The sequence below is a fragment of the Heterocephalus glaber genome, unplaced genomic scaffold, assembly GCF_053883595.1.
Source record: "Heterocephalus glaber isolate CG9 unplaced genomic scaffold, H.glaber_assembly_v1.0 deba00001561, whole genome shotgun sequence".
NCBI lineage: Eukaryota > Metazoa > Chordata > Mammalia > Rodentia > Bathyergidae > Heterocephalus > Heterocephalus glaber.
Window position 1 is genome coordinate 6,385,976 of NW_028258349.1, and position 12,347 is coordinate 6,398,322.

General features: G+C 37.2%; 1 long non-coding RNA gene across 1 annotated transcript in view; it reads left to right on the forward strand.

Moving 5' to 3' along the window:
* The first annotated feature begins 5,325 nt into the window (after positions 1-5,325).
* Positions 5,326-12,347, forward strand: part of LOC101708139 (uncharacterized) — a 33,019-nt gene continuing 25,997 nt past the window's right edge. Inside the window, exon 1 of the long non-coding RNA XR_015443036.1 lies at positions 5,326-5,370. This is a non-coding gene — a long non-coding RNA (uncharacterized LOC101708139). The remainder of the gene's footprint in view (positions 5,371-12,347) is intronic.

Sequence of the window (12,347 nt, forward strand, 5' to 3'; positions counted from 1 at the left end):
TGCCAGATAATCATAAGCAAGCAAGCAGTAGGATTAGGGTGGCTTCTTGGTTCTGGGTCTTTCAAATCCACAGAAATTCAGACTGAAACTGGCCTCTGAGAGTGAAGGTCAGTCCTGGGTCATTTAGCTTATAATACTCTGGGTATTGGTTGTGCACCTGACCATGGCTCCCTGACCCTGGTCATTTCCCATGGTTGTCCTTTGTGCAAACACTGTGGGAAAGTAACACTGGTAGTTCTGAGATGAAGCCAACCCATGGCTGCCCTAAGTCTAGGGTTCATTTGGCCCCTCCGGAGAATGGTGTCCAACTCAGCACTCTCTCCTGGGGATATGGAAGATACTGAAGTCACTCATTGGCTGTTGTACTACACAGCATCCACTGATTTGTTCCACTGGTGCATTTCTCCCTGAAGACCACTGGAGGCACCTGTTTTCAGTGTGTCTGTGTAGATTCAATCTTTCTTTCTCAAGTGCCAAGAGCCAGGAACCGGGGAAAAGGTACAGGTTGTTTCTTTCATTTTCTGCATTGTAGTCTGCTCTCCAATTTCTCTGTAGGCTCCAACTTACCCAATTGATCATTTCTGGGTCCCGGAGATCTACCTCCTTCCTTCTGTTATTCCCCAAGTTGTTATTTTCCAGTATCCAGATTATGAATCTTGGAGAAGCTGATTTGTCACTGCTTACCTCTCCTCCATTTTCCCAGAAATCAGTTTCTCAATTGCTTTTTAAAAAATATATCTGTGATTTTAAGCCAAGATATAATTAAATTATAGCATGATTATTAAGCAGTTAATAAAGAGTGAGGAAAACATGCTCATCTCATTTTATCAGTAAGAACATTATATTTTGGCACAGAAGAAATTTAACTGGATTTAGAAAGAGTGAAATATACTTCTACTCTTGGTAGCACACACTTATTTAAATAATTAAGTTATGCATTTATTTTGCACTTGCTGTCTACATCCCACTATACCTTGACAGGATTTTGCCTATGTGTTCTTAATACTAACCTCAACACATAGAATACTCTTGCCACTTTTGAATGAATGAATTTAAAATGATTACATGAATACTTATACTGTCTTGAAATATAACCATTATTCATTAGAGTTTAATAACGTGAAAATTGTTGGACAAAGAATGGAAGACTTGATTATGATAGAAAAATGTATTAAAATGTTAGTAATTTCAGAGGTAAAAGTAGAAATGTAGCTAACAGATGTGGGAATACAGAGGGATGAGGGTGAAGCAGATGAAGGAGGTGGAGGAAGTTAGTAGTCAGAGTCACCTCCACAAAGTAGAGAGTAAATAAATACTGAGTAAGTCGGGAAGTTTAAGTATAATATTTAAAGTTAACTTACTTCAAGTTATTGGTTATTGTGTATACTGTAATGCTACTATGAATATTTGTGCACATGTCTTTATGTAGACATACATATTATGTTTCTTAGGTAAATACTTACAAATAGAACCACTTATAACAGGAAAATTTATAGAGTCAGAGTGAAGAAAAGTGGTTGGTTACTTCTGAGGTTAGGTGAGGATATTGACTATAAAATGGTATGAAGAACTTCTAGGGTAATAGAAATGTTTTGAAACTAGATTATGATGATGGCTGCATGGCTCTATAAATTTACTAAAACCACCAAAATCTACACATACAATTGTATAGTATAAATTATATCTCAGTGTGATAGTATATTTTAAATGTAACAAGTAAAGCTTCTAGAAAAAAAATCATAGAATATCCTCCTATGACTTGGGTATAGAAAAACTCTTCTTACAATTTACAGAAATCAATAATCATAGGTGAAAATAAAATTTTAATCAAAGTGTAAATCTTTTATCAAAGACACCATGAGGAAGTGAATAACAAGCTACAGCTTTGAAGAAAACATTTGCTGAAGATATATTGAGCAAACTCAATAAAAAAACTATAAAAAAATCTCTTACAACTCAAAAAAAAACTATAAACATCATTTATTTAATTTTATTTTTTGGTTCTGGGAATTGAATGCAGGACCTTGTGAATGCTAAGCATATGCTTTATCCCATTTTAACAATTATTTTTTTAAATGGGCACAAGATTTTCACTAGGGGTGTAGCTCAGTGGTGGAGCACTTGTATAGCATGCATGAAGCCTTGGCTTCAATCCCCACAAACACAATCAATCAATCAATCAAGAACTCTCAACAATGATTTTCTGGACTGGCGTAGGGAGGGAAATGAAGACACAATCTAGGACAATGGTAATGTTCTATAGTTTAACACAGGCATGCACTACACAGTGATATGCAGTTGTTAAAACTCTTTGGAGAGTACATTTAAAATGTATGCATTTAATTTTATATAAACTTTACTTCACAAGAAGAAAGTAAAAGTGGAATTGTAAGCAAATAGTGAACTCTGAATCATTATTAGATGCACAAGCATTCAGAGGTAGAGTATGCTGATCTTCAAGTTCCTTGGATGGATACAAATAAGATGGATTGATGGATGGTAAAGGCATGGATGAGCAGAGAGAAGATGAAAAAATGTAGTAAAAAGATTTTTGCAGAATTGTGATTGTGGTTGTTTCTTGTAAAATTATTTCAACTTTTATGTAAGCTTGAAAAGAATCATTTTTTAATTTATATATATATATATATATTTATTGGTACATTTTAAGTATAAAATACATTTACACTTATCATTGGGTGCTTGTACCAGAACATGATGCATCTTAGTTCTTATTTTTTTCTCCCGTTATGTGTGCACCCTTCACCCCCTCCACCCTTCCCTATTTACACAGACTCTGATTCCATTTTTTTTTCTCATAATTTTTCCTTTCCCTTCTTCCCTTTCCCCTTCCCCTCCCACTATTCCCAAACCCTTGGACCTTTTCTTATTTCAAGTTATCAATTATTCATTTTAATCATTTTCATCCTTATTTACACTTTCAATTTATCACACTAGAGAAACTATTCTGTATTTACACGTGTGTCCTATTTATTTCACTTAAGAGTATGGCCTCAATATGCATCCATTTAACTATAAATGTCTCTAGTTTCTCATTCTTTATGGCTGAGTAGTACTCCGTTTTATAAAAAACCCCCACATCTTCTTTATCCAGTTTCCAATTGTGGGCACTTGGGCTGTTCCCAAGCTTTAGCTATTACAAACTGTGCTGCTATAAACATAGGTTCACATATATCGCTGTGGTATGAATCTTTTAATTCTTTGGGGAAGATTTCCAGTAGGGGAATAGCTGGGTCAAATGGGACCTCTAGTCCTAGTTCTTTGAGGTATCTCCATACTGATTTCCACAGTGGTTGCACCAGTCTACATTCCCACCAACAATGGAGAAGGGTTCCTTTCTCTCCACATCCCCGCCAGCATTTGTTATTGGTTGATTTCTTGATAGCAGCTATTCTGTGTGGGGTGAGGTGGAATCTCAATGTTGTTTTCATATACATCTCTCGAATGACTAGTGATGTTGAACATTTTATCATATATTTATTTGCTGTTTTTACTTCTTTGTCTGAGAAATATCTGTTCATTTCAGATGCCCATTTTTGAATTGGGTCTTTGAATTTGAGGGGTCTGATTTTCTTCAGTTCTTTATATATTCTCGATAGTAGACCTTTGTCTGAGGTACAGCTACTAAATATTTCTTCCCACATTGTAGATTGTCTCTTAGCTCTCTTGGTAGTTTCTCTTGCAGTGCAGAAGCTTTTTAATAAGCTGAGATCCCAGTTGTTGAGTTTTTGTGCTAGCTCCTGTGCTACTGAAGATTTGTTCATAAAGTCTTTTCCTATGCCAATGTCATCAACAGTTCTACCTAACTTATCTTCCAGCAAGTTTAGTGTTTCTGACTTAATATTTAGATCTTTAATCCACTTCGATCTTAGTTTAGTGCATGGTGATAGGTATGGGTCTAGTTTTAATCTTTGGCAGGTTGAAATCCAGTTTTTCCAACACTATTTATTAAATAGGCTATCTTTCCTCCAATGAGGGTGGTTGTCTCCTTTGTCAAAGATGAGGTGGCTGAGTATGTCTGGAGTTGTTTCTGAATCTTCTAATCTATTCCACTGATCTTCGGGTCTGTTTCTTTGCCAGTACCATGCTGTTTTTATCACAATAGCTTTGTAGTATAGTTTCATGTTGGGGATTGTGATACCCTCAGCCATGTTTCTGTTGCTTAGAATTGCTTTAGCTATTCTAGGTCTCTTATGGTTCCAAATGAATTTTTGGATTGTTTTCTCTAGTTCTGTGAAGTATATTGTTGGAATTTCAATTGGCATTGCATTGAATCTATATAGTTGTTTTGGAAGTATGGCCATTTTCACTGTATTGGTTCTTCCTATCCAGGAGCAAGGGATGTCTTTCCATTTTCTTGTATCCTCTTTGATCTCTTTTTTCACAGTGCTGTAGTTTTCAGTGTAGAGGTCTTTTGCTTCCTTTGTTAGACTGATTGCTAGATATTTCATTTTTTTTTGGATGCTATTGTAAAAGGAATTATTTCCCGAATTTCTCTCTCAATGGATCTGCTATTTGTGTATAAGAAGGCTATTGTTTTTTGAGTGTTGACCTTGTATCCAGCTACTCTGCTGAATCTGTCAATTAGGTCTAGAAGACTTTTGACTTAGTTTTTTGGATCTTCTATGTAAAGTATCATATCATCAGCAAATAATGACAGTTCAATGTCTTCCTTTCCTATCTTTATTCCTTTTATTTCTTTCTCTTGTCTAATTGCTATGGCTAATGTTTCCAGAAGTATATTGAACAGGAGTGGTGATAGTGGTCATCCTTGTCTTGTTCCTGATTTTAGCGTGAAAGTTTTCAGTTTTTGACCATTTAGTATGATGTTGGATGTCGGTTTTTCATAGATAGCCTTAATGAGGTTGAGATAAAGACCTTCTATTCCAATTTTCTGTAGCATTTTTATCATGAATGGGTGTTGGATTTTGTCAAATGCTTTTTCTGCATCTATTAAGATGGTCATATGTTTTTTGTCCTTGACTCTGTTAATATAGTGTATTACATTTATTGATTTATGGATGTTGAACCATCTTTGCATCCCTGGGATAAATCTGACTTGGTCAGGGTATATGATCTTCTTGATGACACTCTGTATTCTGTTTGCCAGTATCTTGTTGAGGATTTTTGTATCTATGTTCATTAGGGAGATTGGTCTGTAGTTCTCTTTTTGGGTTGGGTCTTTCCCTGGTTTGGGGATCAAAGTAACACTTGCTTCCAGGAATGAATTTGGAAGCCTTACTTCCCTTTCAATTTCCTTGATGTATTTAAAGAGTAATGATGATAGTTCTTCTTTAAATGTCTTGTAGAATTCAGCAGTGAAGCCATCAGGACCTGGGATTTTCTTTGTTGGTAAGTTTTTATTACATTTTCAATTTCACTCTTTGTTTTTGGGGTGTTTAGAATTTCTATATCTTCTTCATTTAATTTTGGAAATTCATATGTATCTAGGTATCTGTCCATTTCTTCTGTGTTTTCCATTTTATTAGAGTACAGGTTCTCAAAGTAGGTATTGATGATTCTCTGGATTTCTGCTGGATTTGTTATGGCTTCACCTTTTTCATTCTTAATTGCATGGATTTGAGCCTTTTCTTTCCTTTTTTTGATAAGGTTGGCTAAAGGTTTATCAATTTTATTTATTCTTTCAAAAAACCAACTCTTTGATTCATTGATTTTTTTTGTATCATTCTCTTAGTCTCCATTGCATTGATTTCTGCTCAGGTCTTTATAATTTCCTTTCTTGTATGAGCTTTGGGTTTGTTATGCTCTTCTTTTTCTGTGAGCTTGAGGTTCTGCATTAGGTTATTTAACTGAGTTCTCTCTGTTGTCCTAATATGGACATTCACTGCTATGAATTTTCCACATAGAACTGCTTTCATTGTGTCCCACAGATTCCTCTATGTTGTACTGGCATTATCATTTACTTGTAGAAACTGTCTAATTTCTTCTTTAATTTCCTCTGTCACCCATTGGTTGTTCAGGAGGGTGTTATTCAATTTCCATGTGTTTGTGGGAGTTTTGCAGTTTCTTATGTTATTGATCTCCAATTGTATTGCACTATGGTCTGATAATATACAGGGAATAATTTTGATTCTTTTACATTTACTTAGGTATGCCCTATGAGCTAGCATGTGATCTATTTTGGAGAATGACCCATGTGCAGCTGAAAAGAATGTGTATTCTGATTTTGTGGGGTGGAATACTCTGTAAACATCTATTAAGTCCATTTGTTCAATAGCTTGGTTCAGTTCTAGAATTTCATTGTTAATTTTTTTTCTAGTTGTTCTGTCTATTTGTGATAGAGGGGTGTTGAGGTACCCCACTACAATTGTATTAGTGCTTATTTGGTTTTTCATGTCCATTAATATTTGTTTTGTACAGTTGGGGGCATTTGTATTTGGTGTATATATATTTAGGAATGTCCTCTCTTCCTCTTGGATTGTTCCCTTCACAAGGATGTAGTGACCATCTTTGTCTCTCTTAATTAGTTTTGGTTAGAAATCTACTTTGTCTGCAAATAAGATTGCTACACCTTCTTTTTTCTGGGTTCCTGTGGTGTGGAGAACTGTTTTCCATCCTTTTACTTTCAGTCTATGGATTTCCTTTTGAGTTAGGTGTGTTTCTTGTACACAGCATATTGCTGGGTTTTGCTTCTTAATCCATTCTGCCAGTCTATTTCTTTTGATTGGTGAATTGATGCCATTAACATTGATAGTTATAATTGAGACACATTGACTCATCCTTGTCATGATGTTTTACTGTTGTTGGCTCTTTTATTTCTTATTTTTACCCCTTTTGCTTTAGTGTCTTACCTTGTGTGGTGCCTTTTCTCTGCTGGGCCTCATGGAGCTGTGACCTTCATTGTCTTTTTCTAGGATATAGCTTAGAATTGTTTGGAGTGCTGGTTTGGTGTTCGTGAAATTTCTCAGGTGTTCTTTGTCGTGAAAGTATCTAATTTCCCCATCCATTTTGAAAGATAATTTTGCCAGATACAACAGTCTAGGTTGGAAGTTACTTTCTTTTAGGGCTTGAAATACTTCACTCCAGGCTCTCCTTGATTTGAGGGTTTGTGTTGAGAAATCTGCCATGATTCTGATGGGCTTTCCTTTGTATGTGATTTGTTTCTTTTCTCTAACTGCCTGTAGAATTTTGTTTTTCTGTTGGGTTTCTGGGATCTTGACTATTATATGTCTAGGTGCAAATTATTTTTGGTCATGGCTGGTTGGAGTTCTATGTGCTTCATTTATCTGTACATCCAATTTTCTACCTCTGTCTGGGATGTTTTCTACTATTACTTCTGTGAACAGTTTTTTTATGTCAATTGTACTTTCTCCTGTTTTTTTGTGGACTCCTATGAGTCTTATGTTATTCTTCTTTGCATCGTCTAGCAGCTGTTGGACTGATTTCTCATGGTCCCTTACTATCTTTAAGAAATCTCTGTTTTCATGGTCCTTAACCGCAATCCTGCCTTCTATATCTGATATTCTGTCTTCAGATTCTCTCAGTCTGCTCTGCATGCTTTCAATAGAGTTTTTAATCTCCTGAATATCTGTTTGAATCTGTTTCATGGATTCCATTTCTTTCTAATGTTGGGCAATCATGTTTTCCATTTCTTTCTTTGGCTGGGTATTCATGGCTTCCAGTACGTTTCTGATCTCATCTATTTTCTTATCTGTTTCTGCTCTAGAGCTTCTAATCATGTCTTTCACTCTGCTTACCATGTCTGTATTTATCTGGGAGATTATTTCTGTTTTGAATTTTTCTAGAGCCTCATTCATCTGCTTTGTGACTTCCTGTATCAGTTCAGGGTATCCAAGTGGTTGCTTATCAGACTTTTCCACCTCATTTCCCCCACAATTTCCTTTCTTTTGGTGTGGAACCCTGCATTTGTGCCTCGCTTAAGTGTCTTCTCATTTTTGATTTTGGTACTGTCCTTAATTCCTGGATTGATATTTCAAAATTGCTTAATGTAGGTATCTTTGTTGCTTGTGTTTAAAACCCTTGTGGAATGATCGCATTTCAGAGGTGTCTTCCAGATATAGCTTGTGTTTGGGTTTTGAGACTCTAATGATTCTGAGGCTATTTTATTTTCCTTATACCAGGAAGGAAAACTAATTAGATCCATCACAACATGTTAGCCCAAATGACGTAGTCAGCAATACCATAGCATCAAGCACAGCTTAGAACATGACAATTTGTGGTAGTTATTAATCTATCACTGTTAACTATGTGAGTTAAATTAAAACTGAGGACCAACCCAACACAAGTGCATAATGAATAAACTCTTCAATATAGCATCTTTCCCCTTTGGGGTGGGGAGTTAAAAGGAGTTGGGAAGGGAGGGACAGGCAGAAAGAACAGGTAAGATTAGCAGTGAGGCCAGAAGGCACAGAAAGATCACACAAACTCTAAGAAGTTGATAAAGGCAAGAGTAAAAGGCAGAATGAAAAACAAAGATGTGAATAGAATCACCTAACAGCAACAGGGAGGCTAGATACCGAATTTACTTTCCTTTAAACCTAATGATAATCAAGAGAAGGAAAAAGAGAGGAAAAAACCAATAAGGGAGAAATCCAAATTCAGTGCAGAAAGGAACAAATGGGGAGATGAGGACCAATGTGAGGCAGCGAGAGAACAAGTGAGATAGAGAGAGAAATAAAAGATAAAAGAAAGAAATCAAAGAAGAGTAAAACTATGAAGAGTAGAAAAAAAGTAAAAATTAAGAATTAAAAATAAGAGAAAAAAATTTTTTTTCTTTTATGCAAATAGCAGTAGGAATTACGGTTCTCCTTCAGGGTATGTCTCTGCTGTCACAGTAGGTAACATAGGAATCCGTGTGCATATACGAGTCAATGAGTCTCAGCAAGCCAGCAGCAGACCAAGTACAGTGGTCTGATATGCCTTTATTGTAGAGATTCTCTTTACTTTTCTGCTGAGCTTCAGTTTTCATCCAGGAACATGAGAAGCCCTCTTTCTGTTACTAACTTCTGCTCTATCTTGTGGAGCTCAGGACAAGGGTCTTTATAATCTCCTGTGCCTCTGTCGTGAGGGACCAGGTAGCAAAAAAGCCAGAAGGCCAGAGGCGCACGGGGAGGGGGCGCGGGGGGGAGGTACCTGGGCCTAAGCGGACCTCACCGTGCCATAGGCGGGGCCCAGGATGCAGCGGAGCTTCAAGCTGCTTATCTCACCTGGCCGGTCGCAGCTTAGAGAGCCAAAAAGAATCTTAATAAAATTTAGAAAATAATGTTATCAATGGAAGAATCAAAAATAATACATCAAATATGGTCAAGAGGAAAGAGGAGGAAGTATAGGTGAGCTAAATCCTTATTTCTTCTTTTAGAGTCAATTGACATTGTCTCAGTTATTGTCTCAAAATATGTGTATATTTGTATTATTTAGAGCAATGAAAGTAAAGACCAAGAGAAACCAAGCAGAAAATATTTAAAGAAATTATCTCTGAAGCATGATAAAGAGGGGTGTACATTATACTTGTCTTTCATAATAACCTATTCTTCACCTTTTGAATTTTTACATTACAATGCATTGCTTTGATGAAAAGAACACACAGAACATGTCTCTGAACCCACAGACACATTTTTAGGCCAAAGGACTGCTGAGGTTCTCAGCCCAGAGCTTTCAGCCACCTCTCTGGGAGTGGAGTGATGAATGATGTAGAGGAGTATTATCCCTGCAGGAAGGAAAGCAGGATCAGAACCACTTTTATCCACATCAAGAGTTTGAACTCCATGGCTACCTGGTATCTTCTGGGCAAAATGCACAGCTACATGTGTTCAAGTTAATTCAAGAAGAGACCATTCTTAAAGTAGGGAAGACAAGTGTCCATAGACGAAGTACATACTGTGTTGTAATTGGTTTCCAACATTCTTCTCTTACTTGCAGAATAAGATATGTTATACAACATGACAATTTGGAGTTAATAGTCATCTCAATGGAATAGATGTGAAAAATCAAGGTGCATTACACTTGACACCACTAGTACATGAATTCCTATCTGCATTATCTACTTTTACATTTGGAGGTGATCTCTGATGAACAAATTGCTTCTTCCTGTTCTGGGACACTAAAAGCTGGAGATTCTTTGGTTAAAAATTGCCTGAGTTCAGAACTTCGAGTTGGAGATAATTCATGCTTCTTTCGGCAGCACATACACTAAAATCGAGCTGATGATATCTGTCTTAAATAGAGATCAGAAATTGCACTGCCATGGAAAATCATCATTTTTCCATTGGACTATTCACCCATCCATCTATCCATCCATCCACTCGTCCATTTATTCAATCAATACTAATTGAATATGGAATACGGGGATTATTGAAGGAACTTACACAAACTGCTGTGGACAAGATATGCAAGATCCCTGACCTTTTGCAATTTACTTTCAGTTATTAAGAGGCAGTATAATTATGTGTTTGGATATTACAAAAGAGATTGCTAGGGTTACTTATGTTGGGCACTGATTGAGGGAGAGAAACATTTGACAAAAGAAGGACTCGGGTGAAATGGCTTTTTAGGTGGAGCAGAAATTTGCAAATTTTGCTGTGAAAAAATATGAGGTATATTCAGGAACAGCACAAATATGTGGTAAAAAAAAAGAGCTTGAAGTGTTTGAGAAAAAAAGTAAGTCTAGTAGAGCTGGATTGTAGAGAAGTATGAGATGAGTGAGAGAAAGTGATTGGGACAGAAGTTATAGGACAGCTTAGTCATGGTAAGAAATGGGAATTTTACTCACACTTGGATGAGAAGATTTTAAGGAGGAAAATGACTTAACAGAATTTCTATTTTAAAAAGATGATTCTGTGTGCTCTGTGGATAATGGGCGATAGGAGGAAATGGATGGAACCTAATGACTCTTTTAGTTATTCAAGGAGAGGCAATGGTATCCAGAAAGATAGAGGGATGTGAAATAATTCAAGATGTTACAGCACTCTATTTGCACCAGTTCTTCAACTTCAGGATTAAAGTTCTTCAGTAGGCTGCTTCCTTCAATAACCCTACTCCATTAGTAGTCATTGGTTCCACTCTGGAAGGAGGTTTTAGTCTGCAGAGTCTTTAGATGGCAATATAGCTTGCTCTGACAAAAAACTTGGGTGGAGTGTTCCATCCTGGTTCAGAAAGTGTCCTGATGCCTTACATAGATGCTTCTACTGCAAAGGAGCCACCTAGAACCTTTCCCTTACTCGGAACAGACACTACTCCCTCTACATCTTATGGCTCTGCTTTTTGACCCTTGGCTATAGTCTTAGGCAGGCTCACTCCAGAGGCCTTGCTGATCACAGTCCCTAGGAGAAGATGAGGTATCAGGTGGAGCAAAAATTATGAAATTGGTCCTCATTAAAGTGACCTATTTATAAACATTCCTGAGTCAAGCAGGAGGGTCAGGCAGGATGGTACAGCTATTGGCTAGGTTGAGTCAGTTTGTAAATGCTTTATCTACTGTGTGTAGGAAGAGGCCAGGCACCAAAACCACACTGTCTGAGATTGATAGGAGGATGATTCTTCAAGGAAAAGCAAGATTCTTGTTCCAACAGAAGAAGGAATAGATGTGTGGAAGGAAAACACAAGATGCCTAAAGTATTTTTCAAGTTGTGACTCATGAGCTTGCTTTTCCTGAAAGCATTCTTCATCTAGTCCACCTTAGAGAGTTTAGCTTTGTCAGTGATTTTTGGCTTTCTCACTAGGAGGGGTTGTAAAAATAAGTCAGGGACTTCAGGCCTGATCCTTCAGGGAAGTACAAGAGGATCTCTCAGGGAAGTCTTAGGTGATGGGTCTGATTGGGTAAAAAAGTAGTGTGAGTGCTATAGCTTGTATCTAGATGTCCCCTCAAAGCCTCATGCACTCACAGGTGGGGCTTTTGGAAGGTGGCTCAATCATGGGTGTGAGATGCTATATTAGGGTGTGTGATACTGGGATTTAGGGCATGAGACATCTAAATTGGTTTATCATAGTTCTGGGTGTGGATAATGGAAGCTCCATCCCAGGTGTGGGTGGTACCAATCAAGCAGCTTGTAGCCTGGATGAGATATAGAAGGACAGAAAGAAGGCAGTCTTGCTCCTGCTACTGCTTGCTGCTTCACTGCCTTCTGCCTGCCATGCTATAAACATCACTTCTCTTCCATGCCAACTTGCCTTGTAGCCAGCTGACTATGGACTAAAACCCCTTCAAACTGTGGGCTGAAGTAAACTTTTCCTCCTGTAACTTTGGGTATTTTATTTCATCCATGACAAGAGTAGCTAAGACAGTGGGGAGTCATATTCAAAACACAACTTTGAGTGTTTGTCCCATGCAGAGAACAGGGCCAGGATGATCA